Raw genomic sequence first — 27,069 nt, 5'->3', positions numbered from 1 at the left:
TTTGTTTGAATTGTAAAATATCGTTCCTAAGCTTATTAGTTTTATGTAATGGGAAAAACTTTTTTAGGAAAGCGACGGCAAACTCCTCCCAAGTGATGATGGAGTTCGTTGGTAAGTCATAGAGCCACTTTTTGGCTCCATCCTTGAGCGAAAACGTAATAAACCGCAACTTTACCCCATCATCGGTAAGTTGTTGCAACTTAATCAAAGCACATACATCTTCAAACTCACGCAAAAATAGATAAGCATCATCCGAAAGGAGGCCTTGAAAATGAGGAAGCAAAGAGATAAATTGTGATTTTAGCTCAAAATTATTGCCCTGTGCAATCGGCAATCTAATGCAAGAAGGTTGCGCGGTTCAGGCCGGATAGAAGCGATCGCGCAAACTCTTGGGTGGCTCTTGTTCTTCCGCCATGACTACTTGATTTGGATTTGATGCGATGTCTTCCGCCGTCTCTAACCGGTTTGCTCTTTCTAGTCGATTGGCCGAGTTCCGCACCCAACCTGCACTAGTAAACACAGGAAAACCAAGTAAGAGGGATGGATAGGCAAGAAACCAAAATTATAACTAAACTAAAAATAACTACCAATCTAACACTTCGAATAATTAAGATTCTAATGCAACTCTCTTCCCCGGCACCGGCGCCAAAAACTTGATTGATTTATTAAATAACCGCAAGGGCACGGATCGTGTAAATACGTGTCGAACTCAGGGAAGAGAAATCTAGTTGTCAATCCTATTCTTGTACCGATTAGAATACTAGCTATGATATAATGTTGCCTGGAACGGACTCAGGATTTCCGTGGACTTGACCTCGGAGCCAACACTATATATAAGCGTATATTCTAATCAATCTAAGAATCAAATTTAACTAAGATCTTTTTTATTTAAAATCCTAATTTAGGCAAAGTGTACCAAGGTTCTAATGATCTCTTTTAACTACTTATCTAAGTTAATTGGAAAATTGCAAAAGTAATTTGGAATAGTGTAAAAACCTTAATTCAATATAAAAGATTACTTAGGGTTAGAATCCACAATGGGTTTGGATTAGATTGATTAATTCAAACAACTCTTGAATTGGGTTGAAAATTCGATTAACTAGTCAATAAGGAATAAGGTCAAAGGGATGTCATTCCTTATAAGTAATTAATCAAATCCACTCTCCAATTTACATTGATTATGTAGAACTTTATATTTGTTAATCAACAATCATTCATACGAAAGGGGAAAGCCAATGGCATGAATGATTAGGATTTTCCAAACACAAAAATCCTACACAAATTTTCAATTGAGCAGATTGAATTAATTATAAATATTTCACTTTCCCCATGGCTTCAACTAAACCCTAAGTAATTAGGATTTAGTTATTCATGAAGAAGTAAAAAAATAAAATAAAAGAGATAGATGGGAGAAGAATTGCCATATAGAACTTGAAAGGAAATGAAACAAAAGCAAATTACTTCTTCACTAACTTGAATTGAAACAAAATTACATCAAATTGAACTTAAAATAAATAACAAAAATTAAATAGAACTTAGTCTTTTTCTCCTCCAACTTTGGCCAAATCCTCCTCTTCAAGCTTTAGTGTCACCTTGGATTGAACGGTGGATGATTGATCCTTGGTTGAGAGTAGAAAAGAAAAAAAAAACATGAAAAAGAGCAAGAGAAAATAAGAAAACCTAAGAGAGAGAGAGAGAGCTTGAGAGTGGTAGAGAAGTAGAGAGAATGGAGAATGTCTTCTTCACTCCAATATGTAGCTTTCTTCCCCTTCTCTTTTCATCTCCAAGAAAAGACACAATCTTGGCATCTTTTTGTATTTTTGGAAGCCACCACCTTTCCTTGGCAATTTTTGAAATTCGACCCTTTGTTTATAATGCAAACTTCTTATTTTATTTTCTCACAATTTAAGCTTCTTGGCACTCCCTTTTGGTAAATTTTTGTTGACTTTTTCTACTCTTCTTGCTCTTACGTGGTAATTGGTGCTATTTTGCTACAAGACAAAATAGCATGATTATGCATTTATTAGAAACCATATAAAATCTCATATAAATAGGGAATGAATTTTAACAAATGTAAGTGGGTCCCACATAATTATATATATATATAAATTATATGCAATTTAGAAAATACCATTTTCCTATACAAAACGTCACCCACTTGTTAAATATGGCTTGTTGCCATTAAAAGTCAAACTTCTATAAAAGAAAAACCCTTGTTGGATTTCCCATGCACATGCATATGTATGCTTCTTCTTTTTTTATCATCCAGCCCCTGCAAATATAGAAATAACAAGACGACGAAATTGCTTTCCACAACAGTGCTTTCCAAAAACCCAAGTGGGTCCCACATCACATAAGACAATCTCTATTTTGGTTCAAAAATTCCCAACATGGCTACGGCTTTGCCTATTTTGAAATCAGCCATGATGTCATGCTCATCTCAACGGTTCAGATTATCCCATGGGTTGCAATATTTAGAAATAGTGGGAGCAAGTGCAAGTAGGTGAAATAGAAATTACTATTTCATGCAAAAACGTGTACAAAATCATGAATAGAGAGGGTCACTGCAAAAGAACACCATCCTCCTTCCATGAAGTATTGCACAATAACACTTAAACCCATTCCCATGTGATGTTCCAAACGATCCAATTATTGTGTTGATCTAAATCGTTCAAAATTGATGGATACATTGGCATATAAATTACTTACACCCCTAAACCATCCTTGTAAGTTGATATAAGCCGTTCAAACATTGGTGATAAAAACCAACTATAGGGGTCACTTGTTCACTAATCCAAACTATCCAATTTGTGAGCCCTGATGACCATGGCCCAAACCATTTCTATTGGATGATCTAAACTGTTCATTTCATAGGCCTTAGCTCTATTTTCCGTAAAAATCCGAAGTAGCCATGAAATACCAAAAATAATAAAGTACCTTAGTAGTACCGCTTTAAATAACAAAAATGCATGCTTTTCCTACCTACAATTCACACATAAATGTGCTCATCACTCAGCTTGGGTCTGGAGATCCGTCTTATGGAGATTCTCTCACAGGCGAAAGCCCCTAAAATCCATTATGGAAGACGAATAGATTAGAACGAGGCATCAAGGCTCAACTCAGTTTTGTAAGACAATGAAAATCGCTCTCACTGCCTCCATTCACTGTATTTGGATGGAGAGAAACAAAAGAACCCATGGGCCGGAGACACAAGAAGCAGATTTTAAAAGAAATCATTGATGCCGTTAGGTCTAGATGTATCTTCCTCAAGCTTGATAGCATCATATCCACCCGAGATAAGTTTCTCGCTGAAATTCTCGGGCTTCCATACTTTGAAAAACCAAAAATAGTCAAGCAATGTCAATGGAGGATCCCAATCAGTAATACAATTAAGCTAAACCCAGATGCATCCCTAGCGGGTTTGAATGTAGGTATTGGAGGGATTCTGAGAAATTCAAAGGGGGAAGTGATTTCTGCATTTTCTATCCAAAAGAATCTCAAAACCATTCAAGAGTTGGAGCTCCAAGCAATTCATCATGGAATTAGCCTCGCATCTCACCTGGGAATTAAACACCTGTGAATTGAGTTAGAGTCATTACTTGCTGTCCACATTGTCACTGGACTAGTCCCATGTCTTTGGAGAAAGAAACCCCTCCTAACGAAAATTCAAAGAAATCTCTCTATGCTTGATCAATGGACCATCACTCACGTCTGGAGCGAGGCAAATCGAGCCACGGATTTCCTATCCAAACACGACTGCCCCATTAAGGGAGGCTCTAACCCATCCCATTTGATCCCCCCTCCTCTTCTTGCAATTCTCAAGGAGGACTTCGATGGAATGATATATAATCACTTGTAACTTTTTCTCTTTTTTTTTTCTTCCTCTGTATCTGGTTTGGGTCTTGCCTAACCCTAATTACAAATAATAAAAAATGAAAAAAAAAATTTGACATTCTACGAATTTTACCTTGTGGAATCATTTTAACGTTCTTAAAAATAATCCTTATAGTCAGCCCGTTAGGTATTTCGAATCATTATAGAAATCTAAGAATCAGTTCTTCACTATCCAAACTCTACTGTAATCATTGTCAATACATGTGCATGCAATTCAATAATCATTATAGTCTGGTGTTAGGTATTTCGAAATCCTTATATGAATCTAAGAATCAGTTCTTCACTATCTGAACTCTTCTCTATTCATTGTCAATATATGCCCCGAATAAGCAATTAGAATAAAATGGAATAGATTTGCATGCCAAGAGAAAAGAGAAGTACTAAATAGAAGGGATTAGACTATTTGTGACTTTTACCTTGTGAAATCATTTTATCATTCCTAAAAATAATCCTTAGAGTCAGGTGTTAGGTATTTCCAAATCCTTATAGCAATCATCGAATCAGTTCTTCACTATCCGACATTCCGACCTCTTCTCCAATCACTGCCAATATATGCCATGCTCAAGCATTTAGAATAGAATGGACTAGACTAACAAGCCAAGAGAGAAAAGAGAAGTACTAAATAGAACTATCTAAAACCATCTAAGACTTTTGCCTTGTGGCATCATTTTGTCCTTTCTAAAAATAATGCTTGCAGTCAAGTGTTAGCTATTTCGAAATCCTTATATGAATCTCAGACCTCCTCTCAAGTCACTGTCAATATATGCCGCCTACAAGCAATTAGAATAGAATACATTAGACTAGCATGCCAATAGATAAAAGACAACTACTAATTGAATGGAATAGAATATCTATGACTTTTACCTTGTGGGATAATTTTATCATTCCTAAAAATAATCCCTATAATCAGGAGTCAGGTATTTCCAAATCCTTATGGGAATCTTAAAATAAGTTCTTCACTATCTGACCTCTTCTCTAGTCACTGTCAACATATGCCACCTTCAAGCAATTAAAACAGAATGGACTAGACTAGCAATGCCAACAGAGAAAGAGAAGTAATAAACATATGTATGCAATCGGGATCAATGCCAACTTGCAAGATATATTCCACCATCTAGAACTCTTCTCTTCGGCACAGATGACTAACAAGAAAATGGAACTTATTAAAACTATCTATGACTTTTACCTTGTGGGATCATTTTATCATTCCTAAAAATAAACCTTGTAGTAAAGTGTTCGGTATTTCCATATTAGATAAGAGTAAACACATCCCGACAGGGCTTGATGATACCAAATCTCAAGGGGTGAGAGGGTTAGCCCTCATCCTTTATGAAGTAAGAATAACAGTAGGCATTCACATAAATATTTAACACAAAGTTTTTCAATTCTAGTCAGTGGGCGACCATCTAGTTACCTACAGAGTTGGTAGAATGCCAAGATGAAAAATTACAGAAATGGAGACCCAAATGATAAGAATGTGGTGGCAGGCAATGAAAAGTGAAGTAAAAAAACAAAGAAAAAAGGGTTGAACTCACCTTCTACCAAACATTTGATGAAAGGAAGAGATCAACCAACTCTGGTCCTTCTCTTGATATCTGGTTTGAGCACTAGAATCCAACCCATCTTCCATGGGATTGTCGTCAGTGTTGTCGTCAACTATGAAATTGAATCTATTTGTCGTAATCTAAAAGAGAAAATTAATCCCACAATTTAGAAAAAGGAAAAGGGTTTGGAAAATACACTAACTGTAATTGTCAGACATACATTATGGTAAAACATGAGAAAAATATCATTCACACAATTAGTCACTTTGGACCCTTTTGAAGACTACTACAAGCATGCAATTGATTATACAACACAGTATAGGCAAAAACATCAACCATGGCTAGGTTTCGAGAATTATTATATTTAATGCACACCAAATATAATTCGAACATTTCACTTTGGAACCTTTTGAAGACTACGAAAGCAAAGAAACTAATTGTACAACAAAATATAGACTACAAAATAGACCATAACTATGTTTCCATAATTAGTATCTTTAATGCGCACCAGTATAAGTATAACCACTGAATAATGTCTTCTAATTCTTAATTTGGTTCACTAGTTGCGATTCATGAAAGGGAAACAAACAGCAGAAACACGAAAAATCTTGATACAATTTGAAATCGAGAAAATGGAATTTTGCTTTCCATGAAAAGTCTAAAGGCGCTTGTTTATGTCCCAAGTTAAAAAGTGACGGAATTGAAGCTCATTAATGAAGTAAGGTATATTCAAATCTAGAAAACAGGAAACACAAACCATCTAACACCTTAATTCTAATAACTTAAATCCTCCTCCTCAAGTTGCAGTAAGTAAATAAAGCATTCCTATCTTCACAGAAAAGCTGATCTAAACCTGCCCATTATCTTTGGTTAAGGCATCTGAAAGTTCGCTTCTAATATCACATTACAATTGAAAAAAGTTACAAATAAATTCAAAATTCAAACAGAGGAGGGGTTTGATAATCAAACCCTACCTACTGTATCATACGGTCAATAGAGCAAAGTGCACAAAAAATTCAATCTCTCAAATAATATGAATTTAAAAAGATCTTTCGAAAGATTTCCTATCGCTTGGAAAACTTTATATGCTCAAACCCAAAAGGCAAATTACCAGCTTCTCCAAAACTTGATATTCTCAAAAGCTCCTTCCAAACATCTCTAAAAGTCTCAGAGTTATAACACTTCTAAGTCAAAATTACCAGCTTCTCCAGATCCTTGGCACATCAAATATTCTATAGGCAGACTTGTTGCTGATAGCAACATTGTTATCATGGTCTACATCAAAAAAAGGATTTGGCAAGAATTCCAAGATCTAATGATGACAAGAACTTAACAACATGCTTTTGTGCGTTGATTGTAGGTTTTTTGGTAGGGTATTGTTAGTGTCCATCGCAAAAGGCATTTCGCAGGTGGTCGGTCGCATGTCAGGCCACCCACCTCTTGGATGGAGACAAAAGTTGTTGTCTTCATTCACGAGGTGGGTGGTCTGACATGCGACAGACCACCTGGGAATGCCTTTTGCGATGGACCCTAGCAAATCCCTTTTTGGTAAGATTACCTAATAATTTTATTATCTAGAATGGAACACGACAAAGAAGTCAGTGAGACATTCTGCATATAATCATCCCAAATTAATCTTCTCCAATATGGATACATGGGAACTTGTGAAATAAGAAGTCCATTACCAAAAAAATTTACAAGAGATCGTGCATATAATCATCCCAAATCAATCTTCCCCAATATGGATGCAAAGAAACTTGGGCAATCTGAAATCCATTAGCAAAGACCTTTAGCATTAGGGTAGACTACTAAAAGGGCACGGCGTTGCACGTGAAACTGATGAGAGGATAACAAATGTAGAAGTTTTAGGCATTAAAGAAGCATACCATATGTTTATGCTTAACAAAACTTGGAGTGGTGGTATTTGAAGAAGGGCCCATTTTCATCACTTGGGACACCCAGCAGAGCAGAGTAACAATGACTACATCAGGGCTGATGTACTTCACGTCAGAAGGATTCAACGGATATGATTGCCACATACACTGCAGTTGGGTGTCCCATGTGATGAAAAGGGGCGCATTTATCATTTCCCTTGAAGAATCATAATCATTCAAGAATCGACATCTTACAAAATGGAGATAAGGAAATTATAAGGTTTAATGACCAACAAAAGCACAGGGAAAAAACACTTGACATCAATGTCCTTGAACTTTCATGCATTACTAATACATTTAATCACCCGAGGGAATAGACTTTCTAGGCCATAGCATTATTAAGGCTTTCTAATACCTTCTAAAAATTACGAACTTTGGTACAAAAAATGTTTGACCCTGATAGGCCACAAGTATAATACCATTTCAATAAAGAAGGGACCTGAAATAGAATATTATGTGACCGGCGGATCACGAAAGTTATGAAAGATCTCCCACCAAGCCGTACATACGGCTTTCCACATTCATTGGGTCCACAATGTACCTCTTTACTTCATTGCCTATGTTTCTTACCACATTTCTCTTCTGTGTAGAGATGTTGAGGATGCGATCTTCAATGCTTCGCTTCTCATTCTCGGAATAGAAAAATTGCAAAAGCATTACTGTGGTTAAAGAGTGTTGGATGATGAATGAAAAAATGCAAAAGCACTCTTGGAATATTGGCTGATGAATGAAACCTATATTCTTTTAATTGTGTTGAGTGGATTAAAATAAAACCAACAAGTGTAAAGACTGCAGGAAATTTTTTTTACAGAAACAACCAAATATGTAGATCTCTAAGATTCCAATTTCAAAGTAGAATACAAGCATCAAACACTATAGTGAAGATAATCAATGGGTAACAATTAGTATGTTTTGTGAAATGTGATTTATGAGGCAAACAAATGGCAACATAAGAATTTTGTTTAATGGTAGGCAGCATAATTAGAAAAGCCTTAAAAAGGATTGGGGACAGAAATAATAAGTAAACATACCATCACAATCCTTGGACATCTCAAATTCTCTAACATACTTGAGGAGGGTAACTTGAGTAAATTTGAGCTTCACCTTGGCTTGTCAGTTCACTCACTTATCCTGCACATAGCAACTATTATTAGTTCTCATAAATTAATAAAAAAGCACGCACAACCTGCTTTTCAAATTTCAAACCAGCTTGAAGCAAGATGTCTCAAATAACCCATGGTGAATATCCACAAACAGGGACTTGTAGTTCTTCTAGAGCTCAAAAGTGATCCTAGGAAGAAGTAAAGTCCTTCATAGGACTTGCTCAAAGAGTTTGATGCATGCATCCAGCCCTAACTGGTCTGAAATATTCTTTTGCATTATGTAATAGAGAAAAGGCCATAAAAGACAGGCAAATTGTATGTCTAAAAAAGATAAAAATTTGAAAAGTGGAGCACTTATGAATACCATATTATCTGATGCAACATGTTTACAGGACGAGCGATTAGCAGTAGAACTGAAATTGAGCATCATATCTGGTTATTCAGTTTCATGGTTTTGGCAATGATGAGGATCTTTACATGGAGGGAACCTTAGTAAGGTAGAATGTTCCATGAGACAGGTAAGCTTCTGTCCTTGGTGGACAACTTACAAAATCCTTGGCCCCATAGAGATGCCCTATCACCTATGTATTTTCAAGAAATTTTTCGGGTGGACACCGCACAAAATCCTTGGGATCGGGTTGATTCCAATTCACATTTTAGAAAAATCTCAATCCGACCCAACCCAACTTTGACTTATTGATCATGCAATCCACCTTTTCCTATTAAGGACTATAAATTTTGCAATATTCCTAAGGTACTACCCATTGTAGAAGAGTCAGAAACCTTTTTAGGGAACTTTTTTTTACAAATGAATTTTGTGACCTTCATCGCCATTTTTTCTCATCGTTTCTTAATTATCCATTGTGATATCAATGACGTATATGACCAATGAACTTACTCTCTCCAAGAACAAAAGACTACGCACAATGTACCCATTAACAGTAACCATATATATAGGGAAGTGATAAATCGACCACCAAATATTGTAAATCGACCCCCTATGTGTTTCTCTCCATCAATTCTACATGTTCTTAAATGCCACTTTAGTTTCTTATTGTTTTATTTGTAGTAAGCATATATTGGCTCTCAAAGTCAACATCAACATTTCTCAGATATCTTTGATCTATCTCCAAGCATCAACTAACAAAGCTCTATAAAGAGCCAGAATGCATTACCCCTACCTAAAGCCCCATCTCCTCCCACAACCATCCAAACTTTCAAGTTGGGATAAGAGGATTTATCAAAGCATCAGCATTCATAGAGCAGCTTCATTCTCACATATCAGCATTACCACCAATTTCATCCCTTTTTCAAAGACCTCACATCTCTTGAGCCCTTCTTCTGCCTCATATTCATAATCACCTTCGTCTTCGGCTATCGCATCCTGACACCGCTGATATTCTGACACCAGATCGTTCATGAGGCTGAATGCTGTCGCATCCTGATACCGCTGACATTCCGACACCAGATCGTTTATGTTGCTTTCAGCCTCCAAAAATTCCATCTCGTCCATCCCCCCTCCAGTGTACCAATAGAAGAAAGATTTCTGTCTAAACATGACAGTAAACTGGTCTGACACTCTGTGTCAGTCGGTAACATCTCCTGGATTGAGTTTCGAATAAAAGTTGCAGCCATGGGCAGCCCCCGAGGGGGGATGTCACATAAACTTGACTTCACATTGTTGGGGATCCATTGACCTTCAACGAACTTCAGTTCTTGTTCTGCACGTTGATCATGATCTGCTCATCTACTTGGTGCTCATCTTGCTTCTGAACATGGCAGAGGCAATCAAATAGCAACCATGGCAGGGGTCATCCGCATACATCATGTTCTTTGAATCCTACATTCGCTGGGTTAGCTCAGGGACAGAGGGAGGTACTGCTGAGACACCCCTGAGGTTAGAGGGGCAAAACCAACCATGAAGAAGTGGAGACGGAGGAATGGGATCAGGTTTACTACAAGCTTTCGGAGGTCGGAGTTCAACCGACCAGGGAACCTCAGGCAGCAAGTAACACCACTCATTGTTGCAGAGATCAATTGGTTCAGATCACCGAGAGAAAATTCAGTAAATAGGTTGTCATTATAGAAAAGAAACATGTCCAATGAGAAAGCATTAAATGAGAATACGAACTTCAGTGATCCTAGACTAAAAACACATATGAAGGTTAGCCAATTACATTAACAGCTTATGTGATTTTTCCTCCACTGTCCAGGACAAGCAACTTAGATCAGTTGTGTTTCGAAGGCCAATCTTCATGTCATCAACTGAGTATTCGAGCTTAAGATAGAACAGAAGCTTATAGTGAAAGTTTGAAATCCTCCGAAAATAAACTTTGGATTAGCATATCAAATGCTAAGTTTCTTTACCCATGGCTTTAGCAAGCAGAAGAGATCAAGTAGAACTGTAAATATAATCAACACGAGTTTTAGCATTTCTATTAGGGCAGGAGGCAATTTAATCCATATTTTGGGTAGGGATGTCACTGCCAATTCTATTATCCAGCCTGATACGTGGCGTCGTCCTAAACCTCATAAAGAAAAGTCTTAAATCTCATAAAGAAGCACACTTAACTCATAAAGAAATCAAGTATGTAAATACTTTACTTTATATCTAAGAATTGTCATGGGGCGTAAATTATGTTGTTTAATATACACCTTGTAGCATCATCGTCCAATAAACCATGTGCATTGTGTTGACCTACTGACTGCTTGGTCAGTCTACTGCCACATATTCATTTAGTCCAAAGATATCAAGTTCCAGAGAAACAGGCCAGTAGAGGGCCCGTCCCTTTCAAATTCTGATTACAAAACCACTTGAATCTACATATTACATGGGGAAATGTCACTTTTAGATTTGAGTACCGGCTTGGAAAAGAGGGCATTTTATGGACGACAATCCGAGAAAATTATATGGCAGTCATTTTACTTCTAATAAGCACATCATATGAAAAATTAAACAATGGCAATTTCAAAATTAATGGGTTTTCCAGATAGCCAGAAATACAGATTACCAACATCCAAGTCTACATAAAATACCCTAGTAAGAAATAAACAACCCCATGTAATGCACTGGAGCAATAACCAAGCAAAATAAATTATTGAGGATACTTCTTCATGCTGGTTTTCCAAGTTGCTTTTCAGTTCCAGCAAAAATAAAAAAAGTTGTCTTATACTATAGATGGTTTCCTTGTCTTATTTTCCCAACAGGAGCTTCCACTCAAGCCGAAAGTGATAGCTGCCATAATCCCAACATGAGCTTTCCCAACAAGTGCAATTTAAATATATAATACAACATCATCTCACTTTGTTAAAAACATGAATATAAAAATCCATCTTACTGAAAGATAACAAAAATCGTTTAAATCATTACTTAATAAACAGTGTAGTTACAGTGACTATAAATAAAAGTAACCCATTTTTATAAACTAAGAAAAAAACACTCATAGAAATATCGAAGACCAAAGAAAAAATTCATAAAAATCCATATAATACTCTAAACAAGGCCCATTAAAATGATATTTATGTAAGTATTTGAAGCATATGTGGCACACTTACAGCTACCAGCTTGAGAGTTCTGAAGTAGGAGAAATTATATGATGACAGGGCGTACAAACATGTAAATTATATCATAGAGGGCCTCGTTATCCAGAACCATGCACTCATTGGCCTTCTCCCCAGCTGATGAACACAGAGAGTGTCAATGTATGGCTCAACCACTGTATCCAAAACCAACCAAAAATGTTAAAGAAACAAATCAAAGGATAAAACATAGATATCCAAACAGAAACCCTAAGTCCCTAACTACATAAGGAAAAAAAACCCTGTATAAATATGAAGGGTTTTACGTTGTCTGGAACAAGAAATTAGCAATGGGGTTTAATTGATTTGAGAGGGATGAACATCGACCTGCACCACTGGAACAAAAAAGTTTGTGAAGTGTCAAAACGAGTACGGAAAAAATGATCTGAGAAGCCCAACCTGCTTTGAGTAACAGGAGCTAATGAAGACTCTCTACCATCCATCTCCTCAAGTCCCCATCTCAAATCATACAAAAAACTACCATCCTTGAAAAAACAAGAGAAAAAGTTCAGAAAACCTTCAAGACACCCAAAACCCCAGAAAAATTTCTCTACCTGCCAACAAGAAACTAAAAAACCCTGAGATTTCAGAACACAATTTTAATAATGCAAAGGAAAATTATCTGAGAAGAGACGAAGAACAAACCCCTAATCAAGGTCTCTATGTGAGAAACAGAGGAACAGATGCAAAAGAAAATTCTCTCTCTCTCTCTCTCTCTCTCTCTCTCTCTCTCTCTCTCTCTCTCTCTCTCTCTCTCTCTCTCTCTCTCTCTCTCTCGTTTGACGTAAGCTTGCCTCTGCTCCAGGGGAAAACCATTTTGACGATAGATGGAGGGTTCAATTTTGATCAACAGGTGGGGCGCTTGACTGAAAATGAGCAACAAGTGTGCTTCTTCTTCACGGGTAATTTAGGCGGTTCGATCGACAGGTGTGATGCTGGAGGAGAACCGAGCAATACGTGTTGTGTCTTAGTGGTGGGTAGTTCAACGGATGAAAAGACGAAAATGGGCATACACAGCGGACGCATGAGACGATTTTTATGATTGAATTTGGAAATCTAGCGTAGTGAGAGTTAGACGTGGTAGGATACAGTAGGAATTACAAAGGAAGATGGTTGATGAAATTACACGATTTAGGCTTTTAGAATAGGATGGATTAACAAATAATATGGTTTTGCAATCTAGTGTGGGACTATAGACTTCTGAGCTTATTTGGCTCAGACTGTTTCTCAACAAAAGGAATACATGGAAGTATGTTAGAACTTTTAAAATTTGAAATTTTCTTAGTTCCCCATCACATTATATATGACATAGCTATTGATGTCACAACTGCAAAGAATTTTGAACCGAAGTACCCTTAAAACACTAAGGCTGAGAGAAACAGATGAAGCACAAAGTATTCAATGCACGAATAATAGAAGAATTTCCCATTAGAAAAAACTTTAAGTAGTGCACTTACTTGAAAGATTGCTCGTATAATCCTCAATGGCCAGACCATCAATGAGGAAAGTTAAAGAAAAATTCTTTCATCAAATTCACTTGGCATCAACCAAGGGGCTACTGCTGATGCATTTTGAACAAAATTCCTGTCATTTGCACCTTCAGATTCTGTAAAATCTATTGGGCCAGGCAAAGGTTCACTCGGCACTAGCTGATTTTCCTGACTGTTCTGTATCATGTGTTTCACCCTCATAATTATCAGGTTTTGTCTACTTATCTTCTTCATTCCCTTCGTCCCTTGAGATTGTTTCTGCCATCAGAATAGAAGCAGTTCAAAAACCCTCAGGGTCATTTGTATGACAAGTGATGTTTAAGTTGCAGTAGATGATCTCCAGAATTAGCAGCAGCGGCCAAATAGTCAGATCGTTCGTAGTTCCTTCTCAAACATCTTCTCATTCTCACAGAACTTTCCATAAAATCCAACTTCCAGAAAACCTGCATAAGTGAAGTAAGCAGCACACCCTGAAGCCTTCAACAGAAAATTAAAATCGAATGCAGAATTGTGTGAACTAATCTGAAAACATATTGTTAAACAATGAATAACTTAAGATACCTGTCATTAGGAACAGATGATGGCTTGTTAGGTGTGTCAGGGGGCTTCTGAAAGCTTTAAAAAGTGTGCAGCCTAATTGTTTTTCTCTGAAGCAATGAATTGTCACGTCTAAGTTGCAAGTGTCACAGTTTCACTACCAGCAATTATTGCCAATGCCAACAGAGGAGGAGAAGCAAAAGCAGATGTCCATCCAATGGATATCATCGGAAGAGCGGCCTCACACAGATATAGCTAATACTGATTCTCAATGACAAGAGTAATTTGAAATTTAGAGAGAGAAGTTATGACAACAAAGCGAATGTAGGACGAAAGAGTCAATACTCAACAAACACATATATGAGTATAATTTTTCATATAATAGAAACATCAACTATTGGTAAGTAAGAACCAATTTAATACTAATGTATAGGACGAAGGAGACAATACTCAACAAGCCTATATATTAAATACTATAATTTTTGTATACCAGAGATGTCAATAATTGACAAGTATGAACCAATTTCATACCAACAACAGTGAGACTTCTCATAATTGACATTAACTATTACTATTCACCAATCTTGAGCATTTCCTTCATGAAAAATGCTGAAGACAATTGATGGTTTTACATGCTAGAACTCTAAAAGCAAATCCATTGCAGAATAAAATATTATTTTATCAACTACTAAATAGACGCATTTTTATGTCTACCATCTCAAACATTTTCTTTTCTTAACTCTAACAAGGAAATAGAGCTTCTTATAATGAACATGCATGACACAGATACCAGTACCCAATATGAGTAAAACATGAGTATGGTTCTCATCCAAAAGTGTTGATAACACGGCTTTTTTAACATAAATTTTCTTATAATTCTTCAATTCTCACTGAAAACTAAAATAAGCATGCAATAACTATGAAACCCTGAATTATAATAGAACCAATAATGATTCAATATAGATTAAACATAGGAATCAAAAAGTTAAATAAAACTAAAATGGCATAAATTCAAATGACCACAATTTACATGTACTACAAGCATAAGAAAATGCCTTATTAAGTAGTTACGAAGAAAAAAATTGCACGAGTTCGAAAAACCATTGTCAAAATCCATAACTGTTGAATAAGGTTGTGTATGTGCGCACCCCCCCCTCCCCCTCTTTATAGGGGCAGTCCTGTCTTTTCCCATGTATACACATACACACACATATATCAATAAAAACAGTGCGTGGTGTGAGACTCACCTCATTCACTCATTTTTCTCTTCTCTATCTCCATCATCTTCATCTCCAATGGAACGTAACAACAACTTTAATTTCCTACAACCTATAATAATCTAAAGAGGAGTGGTAGAAGATGCCCTTGTAACATTGGCAAGGTCGTGACTACTAGTCTAACTTACATATGAGACAAGCAGAGACTGGCAAACCTACTGTCATCCTACAAGGGTGCCCTCAAATAGCTGAGGCCAATACTCATACAAAAAAAATTTAGCATCATGATGACTGGATCTCAAACCATAAACAATAAAGTAAAACTTAAGGAAGAAAATAAATAAAAGAAGGGCCGGAAGATTTAGCCATGTATATTGTCCATTTATACTGCAATTCCAAAAATAAAAGATGGAGTTTCTCCTTCCGACTTTGATTGGTATAAAAAGAAAGTAAAGATAAAATATGTGTTGTTTTGTAGATGGCCAAAGCATAAACAATGTTTTAAGATCAAATACAAGTTTTTATTCAAATTGGGATATGAAAGAGGAAAAGGGGGTGTATACAGGCATAGATTTAAAAAAAAAAAGTCAACAAGAACTGAAATAGGAATGGGCGTTTACCTGAAGAATGTCCCAGCAAACACTGCCATAGAGATCTACATTGGGATGGAAGCACAATGTCTTGAATTTCACCTTTGGAGGCACGATTGGATAATCAATGGGAAAGGAAAGCCATTCCTTCCAGTGATTGTCCCTTTCCAACCATAGACGTTATACCCTACAGGGAAAGCAAACCCTTTAGAATCCAGAGACATCTAAAAAAAATGTGGAAGAAATGAATATGAGTACTATACAGAATTCTTTCAGAAGCAAGGGTTACAATATTAGGTATAAGGGGTGTTGACGAGAAATTTTGGCATGCTTCTTACCATTAAGGCCATTACCTCAGGTTGTAGTCCGTTCCATCATAGATGAATATAAAAAAGAAGACTATCAGAAACAAGAATAACAAAATAAAATCAACTGAAGTCTGACAAGGCAAATGATAAAGTACCTTAGTAGTACCGCTTTAAATAACAAAAATGCATGCTTTTCCTACCTACAATTCACACATAAATGTGCTCATCAGATTTCCCCATACTTAAATTTTGCTTGTCCTCAAGCAAACAAAAAGAAAATATACAAAAATAAAAATAAAAACAAAAACAAAATCCTAACTCACTTTCGTAGCAATCACGATTGCACTTAGCATGTGCAACAAGCCTTTAAACCCCTAGGTTACCCTAGTGGACGAGTTTTGTCTCGTGTGTGTTTGCTGTGAATATACACACAAAATTCTAAAAATAAACTTTTCTTTCCAAATCTCACTATAGAATAAAGCCAAAAAAATTCTAATCATTTTTCTTTGATAAATTACTCAAAATGAAAGAACAAGAATACCCCCATACTTAAACTTTGCATCCTATCACAAGTTGAAAAAAATTAGAAAAATATTTTAATCAAGGAATCCTCTTTTGAATATGTCCTACTTTGCTCCCTTAAACTTGCCTCTAATGTAATCGTACCATAAAAGAAATTTAATTTTGAAACTTAATAGAAAAATTACAATCTTATATGGTCCACCATCCTTTACACTTTTCCATTACTTTCTAAGAATAGAACTCAGTTTTTGTAATCCTCTAGTGCTTTTGGCGTGAATGACATGCAGGGCATGCACCAGACACTCAGGCTACTAAACAGTGCCCGGCTAATCTTTGATTTGCATATGTCATAGACATTGATGCATATGAGTTTTTAAAACTTTACCTTTGATTACGTGCAATGCTTTGATTTATTAAGCTTTCTAATTGACCCGTGTTTTGAGTTTTCAGTCAGTTGCTCTCAAGCCAGTTGGCGTCAAGGAACTAGGCGTAAAAACCCTTCAGACTTAATAGCTCAAGTCAAAAAGGCTACAGATCAAAACTATAATCAAGAAGCAAATTTTCTAAAAATCATTCATTCTTTCTTTTGTTTCAACCTTTCTTTCCTTTTTATCCATACCATATAAAAAGCAAGTTTCTATTTCTATTTCCTATTCAAATTCTTTAAAAAGAAAGATTCCAAAAGAAAACAAAACTAAGAAATGAAAGTATTATTTCTAATTTTTCAAATTCCAAAATTAAAATATCTACTAACTTTCTTTCTTAAAATAGGAAAACAACTTTCTTTCTAAGAATACCAAGTTCTTTCTAATTTGAGAGAAATACCAAAAACAAAAGGAAAAGAAACTTTCTAACTTTAAATTATAGAAAAGACTAGAGAAGGAAAGTTTCTAAAAGCTACCCCCCATACTTGAATTATGCATTGTCCTCAATGCGTTAAAAATAGAAAGAAAAATACGAGGACTAAAAATAGAAAGGAGGGTACTTACCGTATTTGTTTAGGCAAGATTCGAAATAGGAATGGGCATTTACCTGAAGAATGTCCCAGCAAACACTGCAATAGAGATCTACATTGGAATGGAAGCACAATGTCTTGAATTTCACCTTTGGAGGCTCGATTGCATAATCAATGGGAAAGGAAACAGAGACCTTGTAAGCCATTCCTTCCAGTGATTGTCCCTTTCCAACCATAGACATTATACCCTACAGAGAAAGTAAACCCTTTAGAATCCAGAGACATCTAAAAAAAATGTGGAAGAAATGAATACGAGTACTATACAGAATTATTTCAGAAGCAAGGGTTACAATACTAGGTATAAAATGTGTTGACGAGAAATTTTGGCATGTTTCTTACCATTACGGCCATTACCTCAGGTTGTAGTCCGTTCCATCATAGATGAACATAAAAAAGAAGACCATCAGAAACAAGAATAACAAAATAAAATCAACTGAAGTCTGACAAGACGAATGATAAAGTACCTTAGTACTACCGCTTTAAATAACAAAAATGCATGCTTTTCCAACCTACAATTCACACATAAATGTGCTCATCAGATTTTCCCATACTTAAACTTTGCTTGTCCTCAAGCAAACAAAAAGAAAATATACAAAAATAAAAATAAAAACAAAAACAAAATCCTAACTCACTTTCGTAGCAATCACGATTGCACTTAGCATGTGCAACAAGCCTTTAAACCCCTAGATTACCCTAGTGGACGAGTTTTGTCTCGTGTGTGATTGCTGTGAATATACACACAAAATTCTAAAAATAAACTTTTCTTTCCAAATCTCACTATAGAATAAAGCCAAAAAAATTCTAATCCTTTTTCTTTGATAAATTACTCAAAATGAAAGAACAAGAATACCCCCATACTTAAACTTTGCATCCTATCCCAAGTTGAAAAAAATTAGAAAAATATTTTAATCAAGGAATCCTCTTTTGAATTTGTCCTACTTTGCTCCCTTAAACTTGCCTCTAATGTAATCGTACCATAAAAGAAATTTGATTTTGAAACTTAATAGAAAAATTGCAATCTTATATGGTCCCCCATCCTTTACACTTTTCCATTACTTTCTAAGAATAGAACTCAGTTTTTGTAATCCTCGACTGCTTTTGGCGTGAATGACATGCTGGGCATGCACTAGACACTCAGGCTACTAAACAGTGTCCGCCTAATCTTTGATTTCCGTATGTCATAGACATTGTTGCATATGAGTTCAAACTTTACCTTTGATTACGTGCAATGCTTTGATTTATTAAGCTTTCTAATTGACCCATGTTTTGAGTTTTCAGTCAGTTGCTCTCAAGCCAGTTGGCGTCAAGGAACTAGGCGTAAAAACCCTTCAGACTTAATAGCTCAAGTCAAAAAGGCTACAGATCAAAACTATAATCAAGAAGCAAATTTTCTAAAAATCATTCTTTCTTTCTTTTGTTTCAACCTTTCTTTCCTTTTTATCCATACCATATAAAAAGCAAGTTTCTATTTCTATTTCCTATTTAAATTCTTTAAAAAGAAAGATTCCAAAAGAAAACAAAACTAAGAAATGAAATTATTCTTTCTAATTTTTCAAATTCCAAAATTAAAATATCTACTAACTTTATTTCTTAAAAATAGGAAAACAACTTTCTTTCTAAGAATACCAAGTTCTTTCTAATTTGAGAGAAATACCAAAAACAAAAGGAAAAGAAACTTTCTAACTTTAAATTATAGAAAAGACTAGAGAAGGAAAGTTTCCAAAAGCTACCCCCCAAACTTGAATTATGCATTGTCCTCAATGCGTTAAAAATAGAAAGAAAAATACGAGGACTAAAAATAGAAAGGAGGGTACTTACCGTATTTGTTTAGGCATGATTCAAAATAGGAATGGGCATTTACCTGAAGAATGTCCCAGCAAACACTGCCATAGAGATCTACATTGGGATGGAAGCACAATGTCTTGAATTTCACCTTTGGAGGCTCGATTGGATAATCAATGGGAAAGCAAACAGAGACCTTGTAAGCCATTCCTTCCAGTGATTGTCCCTTTCCAACCATAGACGTTATACCCTACAAGGAAAGTAAACCCTTTAGAATCCAGAGACATCTAAAAAAAATGTGGAAGAAATGAATACGAGTACTATACAGAATTCTTTCAGAAGCAAGGGTTACAATACTAGGTATAAGGGGTGTTGACGAGAAATTTTGGCATGTTTCTTACCATTACGGCCATTACCTCAGGTTGTAGTCCGTTCCATCATAGATGAACATAAAAAAGAAGACCATCAGAAACAAGAATAACAAAATAAAACCAACTGAAGTCTGACATGACGAATGATAAAGTACTTTATTAGTATCGCTTTAAATAACAAAAATGCATGCTTTTCCTACCTACAATTCACACATAAATGTGCTCATCAGATTTTCCCATACTTAAACTTTGCTTGTCCTCAAGCAAACAAAAAGAAAATATACAAAAATAAAAATAAAAACAAAAACAAAATCCAAACTCACTTTCGTAGCAATCACGATTGCACTTAGCATGTGCAACAAGCCTTTAAACCCCTAGATTACCCTAGTGGACGAGTTTTGTCTCGTGTGTGATTGCTGTGAATAGACACACAAAATTCTAAAAATAAACTTTTCTTTCCAAATCTCACTATAGAATAAAGCCAAAAAAATTCTAATCCTTTTTCTTTGATAAATTACTCAAAATGAAAGAACAAGAATACCCCCATACTTAAACTTTGCATCCTATCCCAAGTTGAAAAAAATTAGAAAAATATTTTAATCAAGGAATCCTCTTTTGAATTTGTCCTACTTTGCTCCCTTAAACTTGCCTCTAATGTAATCGTACCATAAAAGAAATTTGATTTTGAAACTTAATAGAAAAATTGCAATCTTATATGGTCCACCATCCTTTACACTTTTCCATTACTTTCTAAGAATAGAACTCAGTTTTTGTAATCCTCTACTGCTTCTGGCGTGAATGACATGCAGGGCATGCACCAGACACTCAGGCTACTAAACAGTGTCCGACTAATCTTTGATTTGCATATGTCATAGACATTGATGCATATGAGTTCAAACTTTACCTTTGATTACGTGCAATGCTTTGATTTATTAAGCTTTCTAATTGACCCATGTATTGAGTTTTCAGTCAGTTGCTCTCAAGCCAGTTGGCGTCAAGGAACTAGGCGTAAAAACCCTTCAGACTTAATAGCTCAAGTCAAAAAGGCTACAGATCAAAACTATAATCAAGAAGCAAATTTTCTAAAAATCATTCTTTCTTTCTTTTGTTTCAACCTTTCTTTCCTTTTTATCCATACCATATAAAAAGCAAGTTTCTATTTCTATTTCCTATTCAAATTCGTTTAAAAGAAAGATTCCAAAAGAAAACAAAACTAAGAAAGGAAATTATTCTTTCTAATTTTTCAAATTCCAAAATTAAAATATCTACTAACTTTCTTTCTTAAAATAGGAAAACAGCTTTCTTTCTAAGAATACCAAGTTCTTTCTAATTTGAGAGAAATACCAAAAACAAAAGGAAAAGAAACTTTCTAACTTTAAATTATAGAAAAGACTAGAGAAGAATAGTTTCTAAAAGCTACCCCCCATACTTGAATTATGCATTGTCCTCAATGCGTTAAAAATAGAAAGAAAAATACGAGGACTAAAAATAGAAAGGAGGGTACGTACCGTATTTGTTTAGGCATGATTCGAAATAGGAATGGGCATTTACCTGAAGAATGTCCCAGCAAACACTGCCATAGAGATCTACATTTGGATGGAAGCACAATGTCTTGAATATCACCTTTGGAGGCTCGATTGGATAATCAATGGGAAAGGAAACAGAGACATTGTAAGCCATTCCTTCCAGTGATTGTCACTTTCCAACCATAGACGTTATACCCTACAGGGAAAGTAAACCCTTTAGAATCCCGAGACATCTAAAAAAAATGTGGAAGAAATGAATATGAGTACTATACAGAATTCTTTCAGAAGCAAGGGTTACAATATTAGGTATAAGGGGTGTTGATGAGAAATTTTGGCATGCTTCTTACCATTAAGGCCATTACCTCAGGTTGTAGTCTGTTCCATCGTAGATGAACATAAAAAAGAAGACCATCAGAAACAAGAATAACAAAATAAAATCAACTGAAGTCTGACAAGACGAATGATAAAGTACCTTAGTAGTACCACTAGAAATAACAAAAATGCATGCTTTTCCTACCTACAATTCACACATAAATGTGCTCATCAAATTTCCCCATACTTAAACTTTGCTTGTCCTCAAGCAAACAAAAAGAAAAATATACAAAAATAAAAATAAAAACAAAAACAAAATCCTAAATCACTTTCGTAGCAATCACGATTGCACTTAGCATGTGCAACAAGCCTTTAAACCCTTAGGTTACCCTAGTGGACGAGTTTTGTCTCGTGTGTGATTGCTGTGAATATACACACAAAATTCTAAAAATAAACTTTTCTTTCCAAATCTCACTATAGAATAAAGCCAAAAAAATTCTAATCCTTTTTCTTTGATAAATTACTTTAAATGAAAGAACAAGAATACCCCCATACTTAACCTTTGAATCCTATCCCAAGTTGAAAAAAATTAGAAAAATATTTTAATCAAGGAATCCTCTTTTGAATTCGTGCTACTTTGCTCCCTTAAACTTGCCTCTAATGTAATCGTACGATAAAAGAAATTTGATTTTGAAACTTAATAGAAAAATTGCAATCTTATATGGTCCACCGTCCTTTACACTTTTCCATTACTTTCTAAGAATAGAACTCAGTTTTTGTAATCCTCTACTGCTTCTGGCGTGAATGACATGCAGGGCATGCACCAGACACTCAGGCTACTAAACAGTGTCCGACTAATCTTTGATTTGCATATGTCATAGATATTGATGCATATGACTTCAAACTTTACCTTTGATTACGTGCAATGCTTTGATTTATTAAGCTTTCTAATTGACCCATGTATTGAGTTTTCAGTCAGTTGCTCTCAAGCCAGTTGGCGTCAAGGAACTAGGCGTAAAAACCGTTCAGACTTAATAGCTCAAGTCAAAAAGGCTACAGATCAAAACTATAATCAAGAAGCAAATTTTCTAAAAATCATTCTTTCTTTCTTTTGTTTCAACCTTTCTTTCCTTTTTATCCATACCATAAAAAAAGCAAGTTTCTATTTCTATTTCCTATTCAAATTCTTTTAAAAGAAAGATTCCAAAAGAAAACAAAACTAAGAAAGGAAATTATTCTTTCTAATTTTTCAAATTCTAAAATTAAAATATCTACTAACTTTCTTTCTTAAAATAGGAAAACAACTTTCTTTCTAAGAATACCAAGTTCTTTCTAATTTGAGAGAAATACCAAAAACAAAAGGAAAAGAAACTTTCTAACTTTAAATTATAGAAAAGACTAGAGAAGGAAAGTTTCTAAAAGCTACCCCCCATACTTGAATTATGCATTGTCCTCAATGCGTTAAAAATAGAAAGAAAAATACGAGGACTAAAAATAGAAAGGAGGGTACGTACCGTATTTGTTTAGGCATGATTCGAAATAGGAATGGGCATTTACCTGAAGAATGTCCCAGCAAACACTGCCATAGAGATCTACATTGGGATGGAAGCACAATGTCTTGAATATCACCTTTGGAGGCTCGATTGGATAATCAATGGGAAAGGAAACAGAGACCTTGTAAGCCATTCCTTCCAGTGACTGTCCCTTTCCAACCATAGACGTTATACCCTACAGGAAAAGTAAACCCTTTAGAATCCCGAGACATCTAAAAAAAATGTGGAAGAATTGAATATGAGTACTATACAGAATTCTTTCAGAAGCAAGGGTTACAATATTAGGTATAAGGGGTGTTGACGAGAAATTTTGGCATGCTTCTTACCATTAAGGCCATTACTTCAGGTTGTAGTCCGTTCCATCATAGATGAACACAAAAAAGAAGACCATCAGAAACAAGAATAACAAAATAAAATCAACTGAAGTCTGACAAGACGACTGATAAAGTACCTTAGTAGTACCGCTTTAAATAACAAAAATGCATGCTTTTCCTACCTACAATTCACACATAAATGTGCTCATCAGATTTCCCCATACTTAAACTTTGCTTCTCCTCAAGCAAACAAAAAGAAAATATACAAAAATAAAAATAAAAACAAAAACAAAATCCTAACTCACTTTCGTAGCAATCACGATTGCACTTAGCATGTGCAACAAGCCTTTAAACCCCTAGGTTACCCTAGTGGACGAGTTTTGTCTCGTGTGTGATTGCTGTGAATATACACACAAAATTCTAAAAATAAACTTTTCTTTCCAAATCTCACTATAGAATAAAGCCAAAAAAATTCTAATCCTTTTTCTTTGATAAATTACTCAAAATGAAAGAACAAGAATACCCCCATACTTAAACTTTGCATCCTATCCCAAGTTGAAAACATTAGAAAAATATTTTAATCAAGGAATCCTCTTTTGAATTTGTCCTACTTTGCTCCCTTAAACTTGCCTCTAATGTAATCGTACCATAAAAGAAATTTGATTTTGAAACTTAATAGAAAAATTGCAATCTTATATGGTCCACCATCCTTTACACTTTTCCATTACTTTCTAAGAATAGAACTCAGTTTTTGTAATCCTCTACTGCTTTTGGCGTGAATGACATGCAGGGCATGCACCAGACACTCAGGCTACTAAACAGTGTCCGACTAATCTTTGATTTGCATATGTCATAGACATTGATGCATATGAGTTCAAACTTTACCTTTGATAAGAATGCCGCGAGGGACTTTGAAAAGGATGCCGCAGGGGACTTTGGTAAGGATGCCACAGGGGACTTGGGTAAGAATGTCGCGAGGGACTTTGAAAAGGATGCCGCAGGGGACTTTGGTAAGGATGCCTTGGGAAGGTGGTTGAACACAGCCTGTCTGCTAAATTGACTTGTCAGCGAAATTGACTTGTCCGCGAATGAGACGCGGTCAGCGGGACTGGAGGTCAGCGAAACGGGAGCTAAGGAAACTTTGATTTGTCTGCGAGATTGACCTCTCTGCGAAATTGACTTGTCTGCGAATGAGACACGGCCAGCCAGCGGGACTGAGGATCAGAGAAATGGGAATCAATAAAGACTGGCCTTGACGGCCGGACGAAAATAGCTTGTCTGCGAAATTGGCCTGTCTGCGAAATTGACCTGTCTGCGAATGAGACACGGCCAGCGAGACTGAGGGTCAGCGAGACGGGAACTAAGGAAAATTTGATTTGTCTGCGAGATTGACCTGTCCGCGGAGTTGACCTGTCTGCGAATGAGACACGGCCAGTGGGACTAAGGGTCAGCGAGACGGGAATCAATAAAGACTGGCCTTGACGGCCGGACAAAAATAGCTTGTCTGCGAAATTGGCTTGTCTGCGAAATTGACCTGTCTGTGAATGAGACGCGGCCAGCGAGACTGAGGGTCAGCGAGACGGGAACTAAGGAAAATTTGATTTGTCTGCGAGATTGACTTGTCCGCGAAGTTGACCTGTCTACGAATGAGACACGGCCAGCGGGACTGGAGGTCAGCGAGACGGGAATTAAAGAAGATACGATTTGTGTAGATTCGAATTGAGAATAGGATTTTGACTGATTCCCTTGGGGATTGATTGATCATCTCTTGCCAAGAGAAATTAGGAGTGCGTGCTCTCTGCTGAGAACAAGACTTAGATGACTTGCTGAGGGATTGATTTTGATGGAGAGTTCACTGTATTTGAGAATGGACTCAGCTGGAGATACTGATTTCGCTAAGGAGTAGATTTTGTTAGAGAGTGGACTCGGGTGGGAGTTGACTCAGTTGGGGATTTGGAGGCTTGACTCGAGATGTGCTCATGCCTCTCTCATCTCAACTTGCTGGAGATATTGACACTGATTATCTTTGTGTGCTTGACATCTTTTATGACGCGAGTCATAAAAGATGCCTCTAGTGTATTCGTGCTTCCATGACAAGAGTATAACAAGGCAATGTAAAGTTGATATTTCATTTCATGAACACTGGGATTACATGAGCTTTTGCTTCTTCTCTTTTTTTTCTTTTTTCTTTTTTCAAGAGGGAAAGAAACAAACACATTGCTGATGTAGCCTGAGAGTCTTCTTTCTGGTTCTGTTCGTTTCTGATGCTGAGATCTCTGACAGACCTGGGCAAGGTAATCTTCAACACTTCTGGATCATGCTCTGACTTGCTCTGGTCTTTGAAGATGCCGGCCTTTCTCTGCATGTCACCCCAACTTCAGGAAGGGACTAACTAAACTAGACTTTAACGACTTACACTCGACCCGACACACAAAAGACTGAGACTTCAAAGAGAAACTCGATTTGCTTCTGGACCTGATGAAACCAACGAATATTTTTAGCATTTTAAATGGTAATGGTCGCCCTCTCTTAGAAGATTTCAAATACCATGTTTAAAGGCATTATTTTCCTCTCTCGGTATTTGCGTCATGGTCATTATACCCTTTAGATTGTTCAATTTTAAATGCCCCTAGTATAGAGCAGCCAAAGAAGATCTTGCTGGCGCCGCTCAGACTCTGATGATGCCAACTCTGATGCTGAAGGCTGCGCCCATTTTCAGATACTCTGAGCTTCATGTGGGAAGTCACTGCCATTCGACCAGATTACCCAAGCGGGTTTTCGATCCAGCGGACCGCTCTGCCTTGATTTTTGCCTGGATCACATTTTTCAGGTTTTTGGTCCAGCAGGCTAACACCCTAATTTTTGCCTAAGTCGCCCTTTCGGGTTTTTGACTTAGCGGGTGAATGACCCTAACTTTTGCCTAGACCGCCCTTTCGGGTTTTCGGCCTAGCAGGTCTTCAGACTCCATCACTTTTTTTCTTTTTTTTTTCTTTCTCTCTCTCTCTCTCTCTCTCTCTCTCTCTTTATGCCACAAACCTTTGCCTAGTGCACCAAAAGGACTTTTTAGGTGGGTTATGGGTTCAAAGGATAGGATTTTGCTTTGGTTTTCAAGGTTTGAAGGTGATTGATTTTTGTTTGGAAGAGCGACCGGACCTGGATAAACCAGGTTGCCTACGTACCCTGGAAGAATAGGGATCAGGTCGGGCGTAGTTCAAGGCAAAAAAAAATGCCCCTTGTTTGAGGTTTTGGAAGACTTTTGATTTTGTTAAGGCTCAAAAGGGCTGCGAACGATTGTTGTATTGTTTTTTTTTCAGGATTTTTTTTTTGAAGGTTCTGGCTGGCCAAAGGAGGCCTTCTGGTGCTCTAAGCATAATATTTCTTGAGTTGGTCCAGGTTTGTTGGCTCTGTTAATTTTTCACCATTTTGATCGAGGAGTCTGGCGGCTTTTCCTGGCAGGACTTCGTCCACAATATAGGGG

At 36.4% G+C, this 27,069-nt stretch overlaps 1 long non-coding RNA gene and 1 pseudogene across 2 annotated transcripts; both read right to left on the bottom strand.

The window, feature by feature from the left end:
• Positions 1 to 264: 264 nt before the first annotated feature.
• Positions 265 to 16,261, bottom strand: LOC143887111 (uncharacterized). Of its 2 annotated transcripts, XR_013254047.1 has the most exons (7): positions 16,227 to 16,261; positions 15,919 to 16,075; positions 14,106 to 14,342; positions 13,512 to 13,987; positions 8,404 to 8,503; positions 5,430 to 5,578; positions 265 to 504 (listed from the first exon to the last, which is right to left on the bottom strand). It is a non-coding gene; the product is annotated as an uncharacterized LOC143887111 (long non-coding RNA). The 2 variants fall into 2 exon arrangements; XR_013254046.1 differs by lacking the exon at positions 8,404 to 8,503.
• LOC143887888 (tubulin beta-1 chain pseudogene) lies at positions 9,731 to 12,204 on the bottom strand (annotated as a pseudogene).
• Positions 16,262 to 27,069: the final 10,808 nt, after the last annotated feature.

This window comes from Tasmannia lanceolata, unplaced genomic scaffold (genome assembly GCF_043159265.1).
Source record: "Tasmannia lanceolata isolate RefF3 unplaced genomic scaffold, GAP_Taslan_0.1 ptg000012l, whole genome shotgun sequence".
Classification (NCBI taxonomy): domain Eukaryota; kingdom Viridiplantae; phylum Streptophyta; class Magnoliopsida; order Canellales; family Winteraceae; genus Tasmannia; species Tasmannia lanceolata.
Note: the sequence above shows the minus strand (reverse complement) of the source record. Positions and strands in the feature narration are given on the sequence as shown.